The 21,697-nt window shown below is 46.1% G+C and overlaps 10 non-coding genes across 10 annotated transcripts; all 10 read right to left on the bottom strand.

Annotated features, from left to right (window-relative positions):
- Positions 1–1,000: 1,000 nt before the first annotated feature.
- Positions 1,001–1,191, bottom strand: LOC130339432 (U2 spliceosomal RNA). Its single transcript, XR_008879805.1, has one exon. It is a non-coding gene; the product is annotated as a U2 spliceosomal RNA (small nuclear RNA).
- A 2,088-nt stretch (positions 1,192–3,279) lies between these two features.
- Positions 3,280–3,470, bottom strand: LOC130339433 (U2 spliceosomal RNA). The gene has a single exon (XR_008879806.1). It is a non-coding gene; the product is annotated as a U2 spliceosomal RNA (small nuclear RNA).
- Positions 3,471–5,555: 2,085 nt separating this feature from the next.
- On the bottom strand, positions 5,556–5,746 carry LOC130339435 (U2 spliceosomal RNA). Its single transcript, XR_008879808.1, has one exon. It is a non-coding gene; the product is annotated as a U2 spliceosomal RNA (small nuclear RNA).
- A 2,088-nt stretch (positions 5,747–7,834) lies between these two features.
- On the bottom strand, positions 7,835–8,025 carry LOC130339436 (U2 spliceosomal RNA). Its single transcript, XR_008879809.1, has one exon. It is a non-coding gene; the product is annotated as a U2 spliceosomal RNA (small nuclear RNA).
- Positions 8,026–10,117: 2,092 nt separating this feature from the next.
- On the bottom strand, positions 10,118–10,308 carry LOC130339437 (U2 spliceosomal RNA). Its single transcript, XR_008879810.1, has one exon. It is a non-coding gene; the product is annotated as a U2 spliceosomal RNA (small nuclear RNA).
- Positions 10,309–12,398: 2,090 nt separating this feature from the next.
- LOC130339438 (U2 spliceosomal RNA) lies at positions 12,399–12,589 on the bottom strand. Its single transcript, XR_008879811.1, has one exon. It is a non-coding gene; the product is annotated as a U2 spliceosomal RNA (small nuclear RNA).
- Positions 12,590–14,672: 2,083 nt separating this feature from the next.
- LOC130339439 (U2 spliceosomal RNA) lies at positions 14,673–14,863 on the bottom strand. The gene has a single exon (XR_008879812.1). It is a non-coding gene; the product is annotated as a U2 spliceosomal RNA (small nuclear RNA).
- A 2,086-nt stretch (positions 14,864–16,949) lies between these two features.
- LOC130339440 (U2 spliceosomal RNA) lies at positions 16,950–17,140 on the bottom strand. The gene has a single exon (XR_008879813.1). It is a non-coding gene; the product is annotated as a U2 spliceosomal RNA (small nuclear RNA).
- Positions 17,141–19,227: 2,087 nt separating this feature from the next.
- LOC130339442 (U2 spliceosomal RNA) lies at positions 19,228–19,418 on the bottom strand. Its single transcript, XR_008879814.1, has one exon. It is a non-coding gene; the product is annotated as a U2 spliceosomal RNA (small nuclear RNA).
- Positions 19,419–21,504: 2,086 nt separating this feature from the next.
- On the bottom strand, positions 21,505–21,695 carry LOC130339443 (U2 spliceosomal RNA). The gene has a single exon (XR_008879815.1). It is a non-coding gene; the product is annotated as a U2 spliceosomal RNA (small nuclear RNA).
- Between the last annotated feature and the right edge of the window lie 2 nt (positions 21,696–21,697).

Consider the following 21,697-nt stretch of genomic DNA (forward strand, 5'->3'; position numbering starts at 1 on the left):
TGCTTATTCAATACCGCCAGCAGATGGAGACACTGGGGGATAATTTTCTAAGGATTTATACTGATTTTTCCTGTCTGAATTTGTCGCACAGAAAGTTGCAGGCCAAATATGTGTGACATTTCTGCGACTTTAGCTTCTAGAGCATTTTTACAACATTATACATAGGTGCTGAATACATAAAAAGCGACTGTTCAGCGACAGACAAGTCGCATCGGCTGAAAGTAGGCCAGAATGTCAGTCCATGTTGGAGCAGGTTTAGATACAGTCTAAAGCATAGATCTCAAAGTCTGTGCACAGAATTTAGCAAGGGCCTCGCACCTTCTGATGCATCAGGTAGGTGCACAATAGCATAGCCTAACCCTCTGTACTTTGGTCTATATTGATGCGGGACATAGACAGCCAGCTGATGACCAATCCATTAGTGCAATGGATGGCTGGAAGCATTTGTCTTTGCCTTTGCAATACCACAGAAGCAATGCATGGTCAATGTACAGCAATGACACACCTGTGTGAACAGCCAGGAGACCCCCCCCCCCCATGTTATGTTACATAGTTACATAGTTAGTACGGTCGAAAAAAGACATATGTCCATCAAGTTCAACCAGGGAATTAAGGGGTAGGGGTGTGGCGCGATATTGGGGAAGGGATGAGATTTTATATTTCTTCATAAGCATTAATCTTATTTTGTCAATTAGGAACATTCAGCACCCACCCGCTATCAAGGCAGCTGCCTATCATGTCATGCCCTACCTGCACAGGTGTGCTGGCTACTCAAATGATCCAATTAAGGAGGCCATTTAGTCAGCAGCAGCAGAAGTCCTGTGCCTGGACGCTCCAACAGCGGCCAGACACAAGCAGAAGCAGAAGCAGCAGCAGCACCACCTTTTGTTTTTTGGCTGCAGCAGCAGCAGCAGCAGCAAGGCCCACAGGGCTGGCTAGCTGGCTAGCCAGCAAGCAGGTAGCAATGAAAGTAGGAATCTTTCTTTTTAACCCTGTAAGGGGGTGGTGCACTGTACCCGAAGATACTGCCATATCGGGTCAATGCATAGGGCGACGGAAGCAAGCTTCGAAATCGGCCCCCGTTCTCAAAAATCCATTTAATATATGGTCCCCAGATAGGGGACGTATCAGATATTAAACTGATAAGAACAGATACTACACTTGATCTTAGCCAAAAGGCCGAGAAGCGATAACCGTGAAAGGGGCGGGCCCAACAAGGTCCCCTTCATGGGCACTATCACTGCTTGCTGTCAGGGAGGCTGCCAGACAATTTTCCATGCACACTCTGGGCTGGGGGGCAGTCAACCACCAGTACACACAGCAGAACCTAAACCCATACCATTATTGCTAAGCAGCAAGACAGGGGCCCATTGCACTCCCACGGGGCCTTTTTAAATGCAATCCATAACCCGGATTTGCCAGGAACCCTTCTTACTCCTCCTACTTGCATGTGACACTGGGCTTAGGATCTGCATAGGAAACACACACACAAGCACACACCTACCTTTGTTGCCTGCAGATGCCTCCTTGGCTGTCCCCAAACGGTATCAAACCAACACCCACGGGAAGCTGTAAGCATAGAGGACATGCCTGCACCCCATTGGACTTACCTGTGTGGGTTAAACCCGGGTTATTTGACAACCTATGGCGGTGATGGTTCTGCTCAGGCAGAGCAGTGCTGATGCTCCTCATAAAGCTGTCGCTGCTGTGAAGGTTCTAGGTGACATCACAAATCCCTATGGTTACATACACAACAAAGCTGGGTTGTTGTTGTTTACACTCTGCAAGGCCTGTGGAAGTGAGTGACATCATAGCACTGTAGTTCTGAGGGTTCTAGATGGATGCAACAATCTCCTGTTGCTTCTATGAAGGCCATAATAGACGACATCACCAAACAGCTCCATAGTCACATACACAGCAAAGGAGAGATGTTGTTTACACCTAGTGATGTCAGTGGTATTGAGTGACATCACAGCACAGTGCTAAGGCTCCTGGGCCTGGACACAGCAGCGGCTGCAATATCTCAACGGAGAATACGTTTATATATATGTGTGTGTGTGCGCGTATATATATATATATATATATATATATATATATATATATATATATTTCTCCGCCGAAATCACTTTTAAACCCATTTCCACCTTTTTTTCCCTTCTCTTCCTCTTACTTTTTTTTCACGTTTTTTTACGTTTTTCTCCTTTTCGCCTCTTTTCTGGGCGTATTATTCTTCTTTTTCTTCTTTTTTTTCGTCTAATGCATACCCCATCAGTGCAGCAATGCTTATTCAATACCGCCAGCAGATGGAGACACTGGGGGATAATTTTCTAAGGATTTATACTGATTTTTCCTGTCTGAATTTGTCGCACAGAAAGTTGCAGGCCAAATATGTGTGACATTTCTGCGACTTTAGCTTCTAGAGCATTTTTACAACATTATACATAGGTGCTGAATACATAAAAAGCGACTGTTCAGCGACAGACAAGTCGCATCGGCTGAAAGTAGGCCAGAATGTCAGTCCATGTTGGAGCAGGTTTAGATACAGTCTAAAGCATAGATCTCAAAGTCTGTGCACAGAATTTAGCAAGGGCCTCGCACCTTCTGATGCATCAGGTAGGTGCACAATAGCATAGCCTAACCCTCTGTACTTTGGTCTATATTGATGCGGGACATAGACAGCCAGCTGATGACCAATCCATTAGTGCAATGGATGGCTGGAAGCATTTGTCTTTGCCTTTGCAATACCACAGAAGCAATGCATGGTCAATGTACAGCAATGACACACCTGTGTGAACAGCCAGGAGACCCCCCCCCCCCCATGTTATGTTACATAGTTACATAGTTAGTACGGTCGAAAAAAGACATATGTCCATCAAGTTCAACCAGGGAATTAAGGGGTAGGGGTGTGGCGCGATATTGGGGAAGGGATGAGATTTTATATTTCTTCATAAGCATTAATCTTATTTTGTCAATTAGGAACATTCAGCACCCACCCGCTATCAAGGCAGCTGCCTATCATGTCATGCCCTACCTGCACAGGTGTGCTGGCTACTCAAATGATCCAATTAAGGAGGCCATTTAGTCAGCAGCAGCAGAAGTCCTGTGCCTGGACGCTCCAACAGCGGCCAGACACAAGCAGAAGCAGAAGCAGCAGCAGCAGCACCTTTTGTTTTTTGGCTGCAGCAGCAGCAGCAGCAGAGGCCCACAGGGCTGGCTAGCTGGCTAGCCAGCAAGCAGGTAGCAATGAAAGTAGGAATCTTTCTTTTTAACCCTGTAAGGGGGTGGTGCACTGTACCCGAAGATACTGCCATATCGGGTCAATGCATAGGGCGACGGAAGCAAGCTTCGAAATCGGCCCCCGTTCTCAAAAATCCATTTAATATATGGTCCCCAGATAGGGGACGTATCAGATATTAAACTGATAAGAACAGATACTACACTTGATCTTAGCCAAAAGGCCGAGAAGCGATAACCGTGAAAGGGGCGGGCCCAACAAGGTCCCCTTCATGGGCACTATCACTGCTTGCTGTCAGGGAGGCTGCCAGACAATTTTCCATGCACACTCTGGGCTGGGGGGCAGTCAATTACCAGTACACACAGCAGAACCTAAACCCATACCATTATTGCTAAGCAGCAAGACAGGGGCCCATTGCACTCCCACGGGGCCTTTTTAAATGCAATCCATAACCCGGATTTGCCAGGAACCCTTCTTACTCCTCCTACTTGCATGTGACACTGGGCTTAGGATCTGCATAGGAAACACACACACAAGCACACACCTACCTTTGTTGCCTGCAGATGCCTCCTTGGCTGTCCCCAAACGGTATCAAACCAACACCCACGGGAAGCTGTAAGCATAGAGGACATGCCTGCACCCCATTGGACTTACCTGTGTGGGTTAAACCCGGGTTATTTGACAACCTATGGCGGTGATGGTTCTGCTCAGGCAGAGCAGTGCTGATGCTCCTCATAAAGCTGTCGCTGCTGTGAAGGTTCTAGGTGACATCACAAATCCCTATGGTTACATACACAACAAAGCTGGGTTGTTGTTGTTTACACTCTGCAAGGCCTGTGGAAGTGAGTGACATCATAGCACTGTAGTTCTGAGGGTTCTAGATGGATGCAACAATCTCCTGTTGCTTCTATGAAGGCCATAATAGACGACATCACCAAACAGCTCCATAGTCACATACACAGCAAAGGAGAGATGTTGTTTACACCTAGTGATGTCAGTGGTATTGAGTGACATCACAGCACAGTGCTAAGGCTCCTGGGCCTGGACACAGCAGCGGCTGCAATATCTCAACGGAGAATACGTTTATATATATGTGTGTGTGTGCGCGTATATATATATATATATATATATATATATATATATATATATATATCTCCGCCGAAATCACTTTTAAACCCATTTCCACCTTTTTTTCCCTTCTCTTCCTCTTACTTTTTTTTCACGTTTTTTTACGTTTTTCTCCTTTTCGCCTCTTTTCTGGGCGTATTATTCTTCTTTTTCTTCTTTTTTTTCGTCTAATGCATACCCCATCAGTGCAGCAATGCTTATTCAATACCGCCAGCAGATGGAGACACTGGGGGATGATTTTCTAAGGATTTATACTGATTTTTCCTGTCTGAATTTGTCGCACAGAAAGTTGCAGGCCAAATATGTGTGACATTTCTGCGACTTTAGCTTCTAGAGCATTTTTACAACATTATACATAGGTGCTGAATACATAAAAAGCGACTGTTCAGCGACAGACAAGTCGCATCGGCTGAAAGTAGGCCAGAATGTCAGTCCATGTTGGAGCAGGTTTAGATACAGTCTAAAGCATAGATCTCAAAGTCTGTGCACAGAATTTAGCAAGGGCCTCGCACCTTCTGATGCATCAGGTAGGTGCACAATAGCATAGCCTAACCCTCTGTACTTTGGTCTATATTGATGCGGGACATAGACAGCCAGCTGATGACCAATCCATTAGTGCAATGGATGGCTGGAAGCATTTGTCTTTGCCTTTGCAATACCACAGAAGCAATGCATGGTCAATGTACAGCAATGACACACCTGTGTGAACAGCCAGGAGACCCCCCCCCCCCCATGTTATGTTACATAGTTACATAGTTAGTACGGTCGAAAAAAGACATATGTCCATCAAGTTCAACCAGGGAATTAAGGGGTAGGGGTGTGGCGCGATATTGGGGAAGGGATGAGATTTTATATTTCTTCATAAGCATTAATCTTATTTTGTCAATTAGGAACATTCAGCACCCACCCGCTATCAAGGCAGCTGCCTATCATGTCATGCCCTACCTGCACAGGTGTGCTGGCTACTCAAATGATCCAATTAAGGAGGCCATTTAGTCAGCAGCAGCAGAAGTCCTGTGCCTGGACGCTCCAACAGCGGCCAGACACAAGCAGAAGCAGAAGCAGCAGCAGCAGCACCTTTTGTTTTTTGGCTGCAGCAGCAGCAGCAGCAAGGCCCACAGGGCTGGCTAGCTGGCTAGCCAGCAAGCAGGTAGCAATGAAAGTAGGAATCTTTCTTTTTAACCCTGTAAGGGGGTGGTGCACTGTACCCGAAGATACTGCCATATCGGGTCAATGCATAGGGCGACGGAAGCAAGCTTCGAAATCGGCCCCCGTTCTCAAAAATCCATTTAATATATGGTCCCCAGATAGGGGACGTATCAGATATTAAACTGATAAGAACAGATACTACACTTGATCTTAGCCAAAAGGCCGAGAAGCGATAACCGTGAAAGGGGCGGGCCCAACAAGGTCCCCTTCATGGGCACTATCACTGCTTGCTGTCAGGGAGGCTGCCAGACAATTTTCCATGCACACTCTGGGCTGGGGGGCAGTCAACCACCAGTACACACAGCAGAACCTAAACCCATACCATTATTGCTAAGCAGCAAGACAGGGGCCCATTGCACTCCCACGGGGCCTTTTTAAATGCAATCCATAACCCGGATTTGCCAGGAACCCTTCTTACTCCTCCTACTTGCATGTGACACTGGGCTTAGGATCTGCATAGGAAACACACACACAAGCACACACCTACCTTTGTTGCCTGCAGATGCCTCCTTGGCTGTCCCCAAACGGTATCAAACCAACACCCACGGGAAGCTGTAAGCATAGAGGACATGCCTGCACCCCATTGGACTTACCTGTGTGGGTTAAACCCGGGTTATTTGACAACCTATGGCGGTGATGGTTCTGCTCAGGCAGAGCAGTGCTGATGCTCCTCATAAAGCTGTCGCTGCTGTGAAGGTTCTAGGTGACATCACAAATCCCTATGGTTACATACACAACAAAGCTGGGTTGTTGTTGTTTACACTCTGCAAGGCCTGTGGAAGTGAGTGACATCATAGCACTGTAGTTCTGAGGGTTCTAGATGGATGCAACAATCTCCTGTTGCTTCTATGAAGGCCATAATAGACGACATCACCAAACAGCTCCATAGTCACATACACAGCAAAGGAGAGATGTTGTTTACACCTAGTGATGTCAGTGGTATTGAGTGACATCACAGCACAGTGCTAAGGCTCCTGGGCCTGGACACAGCAGCGGCTGCAATATCTCAACGGAGAATACGTTTATATCTATGTGTGTGTGTGCGCATATATATATATATATATATATATATATATATATATATATATATATATTTCTCCGCCGAAATCACTTTTAAACCCATTTCCACCTTTTTTTCCCTTCTCTTCCTCTTACTTTTTTTTCACGTTTTTTTACGTTTTTCTCCTTTTCGCCTCTTTTCTGGGCGTATTATTCTTCTTTTTCTTCTTTTTTTTCGTCTAATGCATACCCCATCAGTGCAGCAATGCTTATTCAATACCGCCAGCAGATGGAGACACTGGGGGATAATTTTCTAAGGATTTATACTGATTTTTCCTGTCTGAATTTGTCGCACAGAAAGTTGCAGGCCAAATATGTGTGACATTTCTGCGACTTTAGCTTCTAGAGCATTTTTACAACATTATACATAGGTGCTGAATACATAAAAAGCGACTGTTCAGCGACAGACAAGTCGCATCGGCTGAAAGTAGGCCAGAATGTCAGTCCATGTTGGAGCAGGTTTAGATACAGTCTAAAGCATAGATCTCAAAGTCTGTGCACAGAATTTAGCAAGGGCCTCGCACCTTCTGATGCATCAGGTAGGTGCACAATAGCATAGCCTAACCCTCTGTACTTTGGTCTATATTGATGCGGGACATAGACAGCCAGCTGATGACCAATCCATTAGTGCAATGGATGGCTGGAAGCATTTGTCTTTGCCTTTGCAATACCACAGAAGCAATGCATGGTCAATGTACAGCAATGACACACCTGTGTGAACAGCCAGGAGACCCCCCCCCCCCATGTTATGTTACATAGTTACATAGTTAGTACGGTCGAAAAAAGACATATGTCCATCAAGTTCAACCAGGGAATTAAGGGGTAGGGGTGTGGCGCGATATTGGGGAAGGGATGAGATTTTATATTTCTTCATAAGCATTAATCTTATTTTGTCAATTAGGAACATTCAGCACCCACCCGCTATCAAGGCAGCTGCCTATCATGTCATGCCCTACCTGCACAGGTGTGCTGGCTACTCAAATGATCCAATTAAGGAGGCCATTTAGTCAGCAGCAGCAGAAGTCCTGTGCCTGGACGCTCCAACAGCGGCCAGACACAAGCAGAAGCAGAAGCAGCAGCAGCACCACCTTTTGTTTTTTGGCTGCAGCAGCAGCAGCAGCAAGGCCCACAGGGCTGGCTAGCTGGCTAGCCAGCAAGCAGGTAGCAATGAAAGTAGGAATCTTTCTTTTTAACCCTGTAAGGGGGTGGTGCACTGTACCCGAAGATACTGCCATATCGGGTCAATGCATAGGGCGACGGAAGCAAGCTTCGAAATCGGCCCCCGTTCTCAAAAATCCATTTAATATATGGTCCCCAGATAGGGGACGTATCAGATATTAAACTGATAAGAACAGATACTACACTTGATCTTAGCCAAAAGGCCGAGAAGCGATAACCGTGAAAGGGGCGGGCCCAACAAGGTCCCCTTCATGGGCACTATCACTGCTTGCTGTCAGGGAGGCTGCCAGACAATTTTCCATGCACACTCTGGGCTGGGGGGCAGTCAACCACCAGTACACACAGCAGAACCTAAACCCATACCATTATTGCTAAGCAGCAAGACAGGGGCCCATTGCACTCCCACGGGGCCTTTTTAAATGCAATCCATAACCCGGATTTGCCAGGAACCCTTCTTACTCCTCCTACTTGCATGTGACACTGGGCTTAGGATCTGCATAGGAAACACACACACAAGCACACACCTACCTTTGTTGCCTGCAGATGCCTCCTTGGCTGTCCCCAAACGGTATCAAACCAACACCCACGGGAAGCTGTAAGCATAGAGGACATGCCTGCACCCCATTGGACTTACCTGTGTGGGTTAAACCCGGGTTATTTGACAACCTATGGCGGTGATGGTTCTGCTCAGGCAGAGCAGTGCTGATGCTCCTCATAAAGCTGTCGCTGCTGTGAAGGTTCTAGGTGACATCACAAATCCCTATGGTTACATACACAACAAAGCTGGGTTGTTGTTGTTTACACTCTGCAAGGCCTGTGGAAGTGAGTGACATCATAGCACTGTAGTTCTGAGGGTTCTAGATGGATGCAACAATCTCCTGTTGCTTCTATGAAGGCCATAATAGACGACATCACCAAACAGCTCCATAGTCACATACACAGCAAAGGAGAGATGTTGTTTACACCTAGTGATGTCAGTGGTATTGAGTGACATCACAGCACAGTGCTAAGGCTCCTGGGCCTGGACACAGCAGCGGCTGCAATATCTCAACGGAGAATACGTTTATATATATGTGTGTGTGTGCGCGTATATATATATATATATATATATATATATATATATATATATATATATATTTCTCCGCCGAAATCACTTTTAAACCCATTTCCACCTTTTTTTCCCTTCTCTTCCTCTTACTTTTTTTTCACGTTTTTTTACGTTTTTCTCCTTTTCGCCTCTTTTCTGGGCGTATTATTCTTCTTTTTCTTCTTTTTTTTCGTCTAATGCATACCCCATCAGTGCAGCAATGCTTATTCAATACCACCAGCAGATGGAGACACTGGGGGATAATTTTCTAAGGATTTATACTGATTTTTCCTGTCTGAATTTGTCGCACAGAAAGTTGCAGGCCAAATATGTGTGACATTTCTGCGACTTTAGCTTCTAGAGCATTTTTACAACATTATACATAGGTGCTGAATACATAAAAAGCGACTGTTCAGCGACAGACAAGTCGCATCGGCTGAAAGTAGGCCAGAATGTCAGTCCATGTTGGAGCAGGTTTAGATACAGTCTAAAGCATAGATCTCAAAGTCTGTGCACAGAATTTAGCAAAGGCCTCGCACCTTCTGATGCATCAGGTAGGTGCACAATAGCATAGCCTAACCCTCTGTACTTTGGTCTATATTGATGCGGGACATAGACAGCCAGCTGATGACCAATCCATTAGTGCAATGGATGGCTGGAAGCATTTGTCTTTGCCTTTGCAATACCACAGAAGCAATGCATGGTCAATGTACAGCAATGACACACCTGTGTGAACAGCCAGGAGACCCCCCCCCCCCCCATGTTATGTTACATAGTTACATAGTTAGTACGGTCGAAAAAAGACATATGTCCATCAAGTTCAACCAGGGAATTAAGGGGTAGGGGTGTGGCGCGATATTGGGGAAGGGATGAGATTTTATATTTCTTCATAAGCATTAATCTTATTTTGTCAATTAGGAACATTCAGCACCCACCCGCTATCAAGGCAGCTGCCTATCATGTCATGCCCTACCTGCACAGGTGTGCTGGCTACTCAAATGATCCAATTAAGGAGGCCATTTAGTCAGCAGCAGCAGAAGTCCTGTGCCTGGACGCTCCAACAGCGGCCAGACACAAGCAGAAGCAGAAGCAGCAGCAGCACCACCTTTTGTTTTTTGGCTGCAGCAGCAGCAGCAGCAAGGCCCACAGGGCTGGCTAGCTGGCTAGCCAGCAAGCAGGTAGCAATGAAAGTAGGAATCTTTCTTTTTAACCCTGTAAGGGGGTGGTGCACTGTACCCGAAGATACTGCCATATCGGGTCAATGCATAGGGCGACGGAAGCAAGCTTCGAAATCGGCCCCCGTTCTCAAAAATCCATTTAATATATGGTCCCCAGATAGGGGACGTATCAGATATTAAACTGATAAGAACAGATACTACACTTGATCTTAGCCAAAAGGCCGAGAAGCGATAACCGTGAAAGGGGCGGGCCCAACAAGGTCCCCTTCATGGGCACTATCACTGCTTGCTGTCAGGGAGGCTGCCAGACAATTTTCCATGCACACTCTGGGCTGGGGGGCAGTCAACCACCAGTACACACAGCAGAACCTAAACCCATACCATTATTGCTAAGCAGCAAGACAGGGGCCCATTGCACTCCCACGGGGCCTTTTTAAATGCAATCCATAACCCGGATTTGCCAGGAACCCTTCTTACTCCTCCTACTTGCATGTGACACTGGGCTTAGGATCTGCATAGGAAACACACACACAAGCACACACCTACCTTTGTTGCCTGCAGATGCCTCCTTGGCTGTCCCCAAACGGTATCAAACCAACACCCACGGGAAGCTGTAAGCATAGAGGACATGCCTGCACCCCATTGGACTTACCTGTGTGGGTTAAACCCGGGTTATTTGACAACCTATGGCGGTGATGGTTCTGCTCAGGCAGAGCAGTGCTGATGCTCCTCATAAAGCTGTCGCTGCTGTGAAGGTTCTAGGTGACATCACAAATCCCTATGGTTACATACACAACAAAGCTGGGTTGTTGTTGTTTACACTCTGCAAGGCCTGTGGAAGTGAGTGACATGATAGCACTGTAGTTCTGAGGGTTCTAGATGGATGCAACAATCTCCTGTTGCTTCTATGAAGGCCATAATAGACGACATCACCAAACAGCTCCATAGTCACATACACAGCAAAGGAGAGATGTTGTTTACACCTAGTGATGTCAGTGGTATTGAGTGACATCACAGCACAGTGCTAAGGCTCCTGGGCCTGGACACAGCAGCGGCTGCAATATCTCAACGGAGAATACGTTTATATATATGTGTGTGTGTGCGCGTATATATATATATATATATATATATATATATATATATATATATATTTCTCCGCCGAAATCACTTTTAAACCCATTTCCACCTTTTTTTCCCTTCTCTTCCTCTTACTTTTTTTTCACGTTTTTTTACGTTTTTCTCCTTTTCGCCTCTTTTCTGGGCGTATTATTCTTCTTTTTCTTCTTTTTTTTCGTCTAATGCATACCCCATCAGTGCAGCAATGCTTATTCAATACCGCCAGCAGATGGAGACACTGGGGGATAATTTTCTAAGGATTTATACTGATTTTTCCTGTCTGAATTTGTCGCACAGAAAGTTGCAGGCCAAATATGTGTGACATTTCTGCGACTTTAGCTTCTAGAGCATTTTTACAACATTATACATAGGTGCTGAATACATAAAAAGCGACTGTTCAGCGACAGACAAGTCGCATCGGCTGAAAGTAGGCCAGAATGTCAGTCCATGTTGGAGCAGGTTTAGATACAGTCTAAAGCATAGATCTCAAAGTCTGTGCACAGAATTTAGCAAAGGCCTCGCACCTTCTGATGCATCAGGTAGGTGCACAATAGCATAGCCTAACCCTCTGTACTTTGGTCTATATTGATGCGGGACATAGACAGCCAGCTGATGACCAATCCATTAGTGCAATGGATGGCTGGAAGCATTTGTCTTTGCCTTTGCAATACCACAGAAGCAATGCATGGTCAATGTACAGCAATGACACACCTGTGTGAACAGCCAGGAGACCCCCCCCCCCCCATGTTATGTTACATAGTTACATAGTTAGTACGGTCGAAAAAAGACATATGTCCATCAAGTTCAACCAGGGAATTAAGGGGTAGGGGTGTGGCGCGATATTGGGGAAGGGATGAGATTTTATATTTCTTCATAAGCATTAATCTTATTTTGTCAATTAGGAACATTCAGCACCCACCCGCTATCAAGGCAGCTGCCTATCATGTCATGCCCTACCTGCACAGGTGTGCTGGCTACTCAAATGATCCAATTAAGGAGGCCATTTAGTCAGCAGCAGCAGAAGTCCTGTGCCTGGACGCTCCAACAGCGGCCAGACACAAGCAGAAGCAGAAGCAGCAGCAGCACCACCTTTTGTTTTTTGGCTGCAGCAGCAGCAGCAGCAGCAAGGCCCACAGGGCTGGCTAGCTGGCTAGCCAGCAAGCAGGTAGCAATGAAAGTAGGAATCTTTCTTTTTAACCCTGTAAGGGGGTGGTGCACTGTACCCGAAGATACTGCCATATCGGGTCAATGCATAGGGCGACGGAAGCAAGCTTCGAAATCGGCCCCCGTTCTCAAAAATCCATTTAATATATGGTCCCCAGATAGGGGACGTATCAGATATTAAACTGATAAGAACAGATACTACACTTGATCTTAGCCAAAAGGCCGAGAAGCGATAACCGTGAAAGGGGCGGGCCCAACAAGGTCCCCTTCATGGGCACTATCACTGCTTGCTGTCAGGGAGGCTGCCAGACAATTTTCCATGCACACTCTGGGCTGGGGGGCAGTCAACCACCAGTACACACAGCAGAACCTAAACCCATACCATTATTGCTAAGCAGCAAGACAGGGGCCCATTGCACTCCCACGGGGCCTTTTTAAATGCAATCCATAACCCGGATTTGCCAGGAACCCTTCTTACTCCTCCTACTTGCATGTGACACTGGGCTTAGGATCTGCATAGGAAACACACACACAAGCACACACCTACCTTTGTTGCCTGCAGATGCCTCCTTGGCTGTCCCCAAACGGTATCAAACCAACACCCACGGGAAGCTGTAAGCATAGAGGACATGCCTGCACCCCATTGGACTTACCTGTGTGGGTTAAACCCGGGTTATTTGACAACCTATGGCGGTGATGGTTCTGCTCAGGCAGAGCAGTGCTGATGCTCCTCATAAAGCTGTCGCTGCTGTGAAGGTTCTAGGTGACATCACAAATCCCTATGGTTACATACACAACAAAGCTGGGTTGTTGTTGTTTACACTCTGCAAGGCCTGTGGAAGTGAGTGACATCATAGCACTGTAGTTCTGAGGGTTCTAGATGGATGCAACAATCTCCTGTTGCTTCTATGAAGGCCATAATAGACGACATCACCAAACAGCTCCATAGTCACATACACAGCAAAGGAGAGATGTTGTTTACACCTAGTGATGTCAGTGGTATTGAGTGACATCACAGCACAGTGCTAAGGCTCCTGGGCCTGGACACAGCAGCGGCTGCAATATCTCAACGGAGAATACGTTTATATATATGTGTGTGTGTGCGCGTATATATATATATATATATATATATATATATATATATATATATTCTCCGCCGAAATCACTTTTAAACCCATTTCCACCTTTTTTTCCCTTCTCTTCCTCTTACTTTTTTTTCACGTTTTTTTACGTTTTTCTCCTTTTCGCCTCTTTTCTGGGCGTATTATTCTTCTTTTTCTTCTTTTTTTTCGTCTAATGCATACCCCATCAGTGCAGCAATGCTTATTCAATACCGCCAGCAGATGGAGACACTGGGGGATAATTTTCTAAGGATTTATACTGATTTTTCCTGTCTGAATTTGTCGCACAGAAAGTTGCAGGCCAAATATGTGTGACATTTCTGCGACTTTAGCTTCTAGAGCATTTTTACAACATTATACATAGGTGCTGAATACATAAAAAGCGACTGTTCAGCGACAGACAAGTCGCATCGGCTGAAAGTAGGCCAGAATGTCAGTCCATGTTGGAGCAGGTTTAGATACAGTCTAAAGCATAGATCTCAAAGTCTGTGCACAGAATTTAGCAAGGGCCTCGCACCTTCTGATGCATCAGGTAGGTGCACAATAGCATAGCCTAACCCTCTGTACTTTGGTCTATATTGATGCGGGACATAGACAGCCAGCTGATGACCAATCCATTAGTGCAATGGATGGCTGGAAGCATTTGTCTTTGCCTTTGCAATACCACAGAAGCAATGCATGGTCAATGTACAGCAATGACACACCTGTGTGAACAGCCAGGAGACCCCCCCCCCCCATGTTATGTTACATAGTTACATAGTTAGTACGGTCGAAAAAAGACATATGTCCATCAAGTTCAACCAGGGAATTAAGGGGTAGGGGTGTGGCGCGATATTGGGGAAGGGATGAGATTTTATATTTCTTCATAAGCATTAATCTTATTTTGTCAATTAGGAACATTCAGCACCCACCCGCTATCAAGGCAGCTGCCTATCATGTCATGCCCTACCTGCACAGGTGTGCTGGCTACTCAAATGATCCAATTAAGGAGGCCATTTAGTCAGCAGCAGCAGAAGTCCTGTGCCTGGACGCTCCAACAGCGGCCAGACACAAGCAGAAGCAGAAGCAGCAGCAGCACCACCTTTTGTTTTTTGGCTGCAGCAGCAGCAGCAGCAAGGCCCACAGGGCTGGCTAGCTGGCTAGCCAGCAAGCAGGTAGCAATGAAAGTAGGAATCTTTCTTTTTAACCCTGTAAGGGGGTGGTGCACTGTACCCGAAGATACTGCCATATCGGGTCAATGCATAGGGCGACGGAAGCAAGCTTCGAAATCGGCCCCCGTTCTCAAAAATCCATTTAATATATGGTCCCCAGATAGGGGACGTATCAGATATTAAACTGATAAGAACAGATACTACACTTGATCTTAGCCAAAAGGCCGAGAAGCGATAACCGTGAAAGGGGCGGGCCCAACAAGGTCCCCTTCATGGGCACTATCACTGCTTGCTGTCAGGGAGGCTGCCAGACAATTTTCCATGCACACTCTGGGCTGGGGGGCAGTCAACCACCAGTACACACAGCAGAACCTAAACCCATACCATTATTGCTAAGCAGCAAGACAGGGGCCCATTGCACTCCCACGGGGCCTTTTTAAATGCAATCCATAACCCGGATTTGCCAGGAACCCTTCTTACTCCTCCTACTTGCATGTGACACTGGGCTTAGGATCTGCATAGGAAACACACACACAAGCACACACCTACCTTTGTTGCCTGCAGATGCCTCCTTGGCTGTCCCCAAACGGTATCAAACCAACACCCACGGGAAGCTGTAAGCATAGAGGACATGCCTGCACCCCATTGGACTTACCTGTGTGGGTTAAACCCGGGTTATTTGACAACCTATGGCGGTGATGGTTCTGCTCAGGCAGAGCAGTGCTGATGCTCCTCATAAAGCTGTCGCTGCTGTGAAGGTTCTAGGTGACATCACAAATCCCTATGGTTACATACACAACAAAGCTGGGTTGTTGTTGTTTACACTCTGCAAGGCCTGTGGAAGTGAGTGACATCATAGCACTGTAGTTCTGAGGGTTCTAGATGGATGCAACAATCTCCTGTTGCTTCTATGAAGGCCATAATAGACGACATCACCAAACAGCTCCATAGTCACATACACAGCAAAGGAGAGATGTTGTTTACACCTAGTGATGTCAGTGGTATTGAGTGACATCACAGCACAGTGCTAAGGCTCCTGGGCCTGGACACAGCAGCGGCTGCAATATCTCAACGGAGAATACGTTTATATATATGTGTGTGTGTGCGCGTATATATATATATATATATATATATATATATATATATATATATATTCTCCGCCGAAATCACTTTTAAACCCATTTCCACCTTTTTTTCCCTTCTCTTCCTCTTACTTTTTTTTCACGTTTTTTTACGTTTTTCTCCTTTTCGCCTCTTTTCTGGGCGTATTATTCTTCTTTTTCTTCTTTTTTTTCGTCTAATGCATACCCCATCAGTGCAGCAATGCTTATTCAATACCGCCAGCAGATGGAGACACTGGGGGATAATTTTCTAAGGATTTATACTGATTTTTCCTGTCTGAATTTGTCGCACAGAAAGTTGCAGGCCAAATATGTGTGACATTTCTGCGACTTTAGCTTCTAGAGCATTTTTACAACATTATACATAGGTGCTGAATACATAAAAAGCGACTGTTCAGCGACAGACAAGTCGCATCGGCTGAAAGTAGGCCAGAATGTCAGTCCATGTTGGAGCAGGTTTAGATACAGTCTAAAGCATAGATCTCAAAGTCTGTGCACAGAATTTAGCAAGGGCCTCGCACCTTCTGATGCATCAGGTAGGTGCACAATAGCATAGCCTAACCCTCTGTACTTTGGTCTATATTGATGCGGGACATAGACAGCCAGCTGATGACCAATCCATTAGTGCAATGGATGGCTGGAAGCATTTGTCTTTGCCTTTGCAATACCACAGAAGCAATGCATGGTCAATGTACAGCAATGACACACCTGTGTGAACAGCCAGGAGACCCCCCCCCCCCCATGTTATGTTACATAGTTACATAGTTAGTACGGTCGAAAAAAGACATATGTCCATCAAGTTCAACCAGGGAATTAAGGGGTAGGGGTGTGGCGCGATATTGGGGAAGGGATGAGATTTTATATTTCTTCATAAGCATTAATCTTATTTTGTCAATTAGGAACATTCAGCACCCACCCGCTATCAAGGCAGCTGCCTATCATGTCATGCCCTACCTGCACAGGTGTGCTGGCTACTCAAATGATCCAATTAAGGAGGCCATTTAGTCAGCAGCAGCAGAAGTCCTGTGCCTGGACGCTCCAACAGCGGCCAGACACAAGCAGAAGCAGAAGCAGAAGCAGCACCACCTTTTGTTTTTTGGCTGCAGCAGCAGCAGCAGCAAGGCCCACAGGGCTGGCTAGCTGGCTAGCCAGCAAGCAGGTAGCAATGAAAGTAGGAATCTTTCTTTTTAACCCTGTAAGGGGGTGGTGCACTGTACCCGAAGATACTGCCATATCGGGTCAATGCATAGGGCGACGGAAGCAAGCTTCGAAATCGGCCCCCGTTCTCAAAAATCCATTTAATATATGGTCCCCAGATAGGGGACGTATCAGATATTAAACTGATAAGAACAGATACTACACTTGATCTTAGCCAAAAGGCCGAGAAGCGATAACCGTGAAAGGGGCGGGCCCAACAAGGTCCCCTTCATGGGCACTATCACTGCTTGCTGTCAGGGAGGCTGCCAGACAATTTTCCATGCACACTCTGGGCTGGGGGGCAGTCAACCACCAGTACACACAGCAGAACCTAAACCCATACCATTATTGCTAAGCAGCAAGACAGGGGCCCATTGCACTCCCACGGGGCCTTTTTAAATGCAATCCATAACCCGGATTTGCCAGGAACCCTTCTTACTCCTCCTACTTGCATGTGACACTGGGCTTAGGATCTGCATAGGAAACACACACACAAGCACACACCTACCTTTGTTGCCTGCAGATGCCTCCTTGGCTGTCCCCAAACGGTATCAAACCAACACCCACGGGAAGCTGTAAGCATAGAGGACATGCCTGCACCCCATTGGACTTACCTGTGTGGGTTAAACCCGGGTTATTTGACAACCTATGGCGGTGATGGTTCTGCTCAGGCAGAGCAGTGCTGATGCTCCTCATAAAGCTGTCGCTGCTGTGAAGGTTCTAGGTGACATCACAAATCCCTATGGTTACATACACAACAAAGCTGGGTTGTTGTTGTTTACACTCTGCAAGGCCTGTGGAAGTGAGTGACATCATAGCACTGTAGTTCTGAGGGTTCTAGATGGATGCAACAATCTCCTGTTGCTTCTATGAAGGCCATAATAGACGACATCACCAAACAGCTCCATAGTCACATACACAGCAAAGGAGAGATGTTGTTTACACCTAGTGATGTCAGTGGTATTGAGTGACATCACAGCACAGTGCTAAGGCTCCTGGGCCTGGACACAGCAGCGGCTGCAATATCTCAACGGAGAATACGTTTATATATATGTGTGTGTGTGCGCGTATATATATATATATATATATATATATATATATATATATATATATATTCTCCGCCGAAATCACTTTTAAACCCATTTCCACCTTTTTTTCCCTTCTCTTCCTCTTACTTTTTTTTCACGTTTTTTTACGTTTTTCTCCTTTTCGCCTCTTTTCTGGGCGTATTATTCTTCTTTTTCTTCTTTTTTTTCGTCTAATGCATACCCCATCAGTGCAGCAATGCTTATTCAATACCGCCAGCAGATGGAGACACTGGGGGATAATTTTCTAAGGATTTATACTGATTTTTCCTGTCTGAATTTGTCGCACAGAAAGTTGCAGGCCAAATATGTGTGACATTTCTGCGACTTTAGCTTCTAGAGCATTTTTACAACATTATACATAGGTGCTGAATACATAAAAAGCGACTGTTCAGCGACAGACAAGTCGCATCGGCTGAAAGTAGGCCAGAATGTCAGTCCATGTTGGAGCAGGTTTAGATACAGTCTAAAGCATAGATCTCAAAGTCTGTGCACAGAATTTAGCAAGGGCCTCGCACCTTCTGATGCATCAGGTAGGTGCACAATAGCATAGCCTAACCCTCTGTACTTTGGTCTATATTGATGCGGGACATAGACAGCCAGCTGATGACCAATCCATTAGTGCAATGGATGGCTGGAAGCATTTGTCTTTGCCTTTGCAATACCACAGAAGCAATGCATGGTCAATGTACAGCAATGACACACCTGTGTGAACAGCCAGGAGACCCCCCCCCCCCCATGTTATGTTACATAGTTACATAGTTAGTACGGTCGAAAAAAGACATATGTCCATCAAGTTCAACCAGGGAATTAAGGGGTAGGGGTGTGGCGCGATATTGGGGAAGGGATGGATTTTATATTTCTTCATAAGCATTAATCTTATTTTGTCAATTAGGAACATTCAGCACCCACCCGCTATCAAGGCAGCTGCCTATCATGTCATGCCCTACCTGCACAGGTGTGCTGGCTACTCAAATGATCCAATTAAGGAGGCCATTTAGTCAGCAGCAGCAGAAGTCCTGTGCCTGGACGCTCCAACAGCGGCCAGACACAAGCAGAAGCAGAAGCAGCAGCAGCACCACCTTTTGTTTTTTGGCTGCAGCAGCAGCAGCAGCAAGGCCCACAGGGCTGGCTAGCTGGCTAGCCAGCAAGCAGGTAGCAATGAAAGTAGGAATCTTTCTTTTTAACCCTGTAAGGGGGTGGTGCACTGTACCCGAAGATACTGCCATATCGGGTCAATGCATAGGGCGACGGAAGCAAGCTTCGAAATCGGCCCCCGTTCTCAAAAATCCATTTAATATATGGTCCCCAGATAGGGGACGTATCAGATATTAAACTGATAAGAACAGATACTACACTTGATCTTAGCCAAAAGGCCGAGAAGCGATAACCGTGAAAGGGGCGGGCCCAACAAGGTCCCCTTCATGGGCACTATCACTGCTTGCTGTCAGGGAGGCTGCCAGACAATTTTCCATGCACACTCTGGGCTGGGGGGCAGTCAACCACCAGTACACACAGCAGAACCTAAACCCATACCATTATTGCTAAGCAGCAAGACAGGGGCCCATTGCACTCCCACGGGGCCTTTTTAAATGCAATCCATAACCCGGATTTGCCAGGAACCCTTCTTACTCCTCCTACTTGCATGTGACACTGGGCTTAGGATCTGCATAGGAAACACACACACAAGCACACACCTACCTTTGTTGCCTGCAGATGCCTCCTTGGCTGTCCCCAAACGGTATCAAACCAACACCCACGGGAAGCTGTAAGCATAGAGGACATGCCTGCACCCCATTGGACTTACCTGTGTGGGTTAAACCCGGGTTATTTGACAACCTATGGCGGTGATGGTTCTGCTCAGGCAGAGCAGTGCTGATGCTCCTCATAAAGCTGTCGCTGCTGTGAAGGTTCTAGGTGACATCACAAATCCCTATGGTTACATACACAACAAAGCTGGGTTGTTGTTGTTTACACTCTGCAAGGCCTGTGGAAGTGAGTGACATCATAGCACTGTAGTTCTGAGGGTTCTAGATGGATGCAACAATCTCCTGTTGCTTCTATGAAGGCCATAATAGACGACATCACCAAACAGCTCCATAGTCACATACACAGCAAAGGAGAGATGTTGTTTACACCTAGTGATGTCAGTGGTATTGAGTGACATCACAGCACAGTGCTAAGGCTCCTGGGCCTGGACACAGCAGCGGCTGCAATATCTCAACGGAGAATACGTTTATATATATGTGTGTGTGTGCGCGTATATATATATATATATATATATATATATATATATATATATATATTCTCCGCCGAAATCACTTTTAAACCCATTTCCACCTTTTTTTCCCTTCTCTTCCTCTTACTTTTTTTTCACGTTTTTTTACGTTTTTCTCCTTTTCGCCTCTTTTCTGGGCGTATTATTCTTCTTTTTCTTCTTTTTTTTCGTCTAATGCATACCCCATCAGTGCAGCAATGCTTATTCAATACCGCCAGCAGATGGAGACACTGGGGGATAATTTTCTAAGGATTTATACTGATTTTTCCTGTCTGAATTTGTCGCACAGAAAGTTGCAGGCCAAATATGTGTGACATTTCTGCGACTTTAGCTTCTAGAGCATTTTTACAACATTATACATAGGTGCTGAATACATAAAAAGCGACTGTTCAGCGACAGACAAGTCGCATCGGCTGAAAGTAGGCCAGAATGTCAGTCCATGTTGGAGCAGGTTTAGATACAGTCTAAAGCATAGATCTCAAAGTCTGTGCACAGAATTTAGCAAGGGCCTCGCACCTTCTGATGCATCAGGTAGGTGCACAATAGCATAGCCTAACCCTCTGTACTTTGGTCTATATTGATGCGGGACATAGACAGCCAGCTGATGACCAATCCATTAGTGCAATGGATGGCTGGAAGCATTTGTCTTTGCCTTTGCAATACCACAGAAGCAATGCATGGTCAATGTACAGCAATGACACACCTGTGTGAACAGCCAGGAGACCCCCCCCCCCCCATGTTATGTTACATAGTTACATAGTTAGTACGGTCGAAAAAAGACATATGTCCATCAAGTTCAACCAGGGAATTAAGGGGTAGGGGTGTGGCGCGATATTGGGGAAGGGATGAGATTTTATATTTCTTCATAAGCATTAATCTTATTTTGTCAATTAGGAACATTCAGCACCCACCCGCTATCAAGGCAGCTGCCTATCATGTCATGCCCTACCTGCACAGGTGTGCTGGCTACTCAAATGATCCAATTAAGGAGGCCATTTAGTCAGCAGCAGCAGAAGTCCTGTGCCTGGACGCTCCAACAGCGGCCAGACACAAGCAGAAGCAGAAGCAGCAGCAGCACCACCTTTTGTTTTTTGGCTGCAGCAGCAGCAGCAGCAAGGCCCACAGGGCTGGCTAGCTGGCTAGCCAGCAAGCAGGTAGCAATGAAAGTAGGAATCTTTCTTTTTAACCCTGTAAGGGGGTGGTGCACTGTACCCGAAGATACTGCCATATCGGGTCAATGCATAGGGCGACGGAAGCAAGCTTCGAAATCGGCCCCCGTTCTCAAAAATCCATTTAATATATGGTCCCCAGATAGGGGACGTATCAGATATTAAACTGATAAGAACAGATACTACACTTGATCTTAGCCAAAAGGCCGAGAAGCGATAA

This window comes from Hyla sarda, unplaced genomic scaffold, assembly GCF_029499605.1.
Source record: "Hyla sarda isolate aHylSar1 unplaced genomic scaffold, aHylSar1.hap1 scaffold_543, whole genome shotgun sequence".
Lineage (NCBI taxonomy): Eukaryota > Metazoa > Chordata > Amphibia > Anura > Hylidae > Hyla > Hyla sarda.